This window comes from Pseudorca crassidens, chromosome 7, assembly GCF_039906515.1.
Source record: "Pseudorca crassidens isolate mPseCra1 chromosome 7, mPseCra1.hap1, whole genome shotgun sequence".
In the NCBI taxonomy this organism is placed as follows: domain Eukaryota; kingdom Metazoa; phylum Chordata; class Mammalia; order Artiodactyla; family Delphinidae; genus Pseudorca; species Pseudorca crassidens.
The window spans coordinates 82,313,694-82,315,359 of NC_090302.1; the positions used below are offsets into that span (position 1 = coordinate 82,313,694).

Genomic DNA, 1,666 nt, shown 5'->3' on the forward strand with positions numbered 1-1,666 from the left:
GAGAATGGATGAGAATGAGGGACACGGAGGGAGCTTTCACTTTGAGATAGAGGAAGACCACTTTTTTTTTTTTTAATACCAATCACATCTATTTATTCCAGGACATAATATGCTATTTAGACCCATGGATGATACTAAGTTTTAATCCTTTTTATATATTTTATTTTGCAAAGATAGGTTCTAAAAATCATAAGACTGAATAGATTAATGATATAATATGTAGCAAACTTAGATTTAAAATGTAGATCATGATTCTCATTCACTCTGTCCTACTGATAAAGATGTAACAAATATACACATTTATAAGACCATCCTGCTATTCTCGCTTGAGGAGACCATATTCAAGTTGATAAGAAGTACCCTAACATTTATAGACATAGCTGTTATCAAAAGGATCTTTCTGTGATGTTTACAAGGAGAAACAGTCCAAATTTTATTCTTTATGACTACTGAGATGATTTAACTACATCATATACTACAGCATTATAAATTTCAAACCAGGAGTTCTCTGGTGGTCCAGTGGTTAAGACTCCATGCTCCCAGTGCAGGAGGCCTGGGTTCGATCCCTGGTCAGGGAACTAGATCCTGCCTGCAGCAATTAAGAGCCCACATGCCGCAACTAAAAGAGCCCACATGCTGCAGCTAAAGAACCCACATGTCGCAACTAAAGATCCCACGTGCTGCAATGAAGACCCAGCACAGACAAATAAATATATAAATAAATATTTTAAAATATATGTATGTTTCAAACCATCAAATTAAAATGTTATCCCCACATACACATGTACCACAATGTTACGTTTGCACATATCCTTTCCAATTTCAGGCTAAGCAAAGACATACATTTAGAGCTGTATTAATGTATCAAAGCAAAAGACAACCCAACTTAGTACCAAGAAATATTGTGACCGTCCATGTAGCATTTGATAGAGAAAACACTGATTTTGACATCATTTTAAGCAGACAGCAGTCTGGTCACGCATGGTCCAAGGACACTCAAATAATAAACAAAATATAATCACATGTTAAAGTTTGGTCTTTAAACACTATAGCCAACGATGCCACACTTGCCTATGATCTTGCCAACATAAAATCACATTCACACCTCAGTGGCCACCAAACCATTCAGCAGAGCTTCCTTAACTGTGAGCTGTTTGAAGCTACTAGTTTGAGCACTGATGACTATTTCTTAAAACCTCTGAATAGGAGTAGGGATCTCGGCAGGGTTGGAGGAACCAGCTCAACACTGACCTAGTGCCAAAATGTGGCCAGTCAAGGCTTCATATAAGTCACAGCAGCACTGACCAGGGCTTGAGCCTTCTCTGTGAGGTTATGAACAAATAGGGTCATGGTTCTATGACAGAAAAATCTCACCCAGAACTGGAGGGCCACCACTTTCTCTGTGACAGTAGTGAAGGAAGGGAGGATGGGGGAAAAGACAAAGAAGTGGTGTTAATGTGGAAGCATGTCCACATTTTGAATAAAGAAATAAACAAGATCACCTGCAGGAAATAAGGAGACCTGAATAAAAGGGGATTTTACATATATAGAATAGTCTTATAAAAGTTATAATTAGGAAAGATGCAGGGGACTTCCCTGGTGGCACAAGTGGTTAAGAATTTGCCTCTCAGTGCAGGGGACATGGGTTCGAGCCCTGGTCCGGGAA

At 38.9% G+C, this 1,666-nt stretch overlaps 1 pseudogene; it reads right to left on the bottom strand.

Moving 5' to 3' along the window:
- Window positions 1-1,039: 1,039 nt before the first annotated feature.
- On the bottom strand, window positions 1,040-1,350 carry LOC137227101 (ATP synthase subunit g, mitochondrial pseudogene; annotated as a pseudogene).
- Window positions 1,351-1,666: the final 316 nt, after the last annotated feature.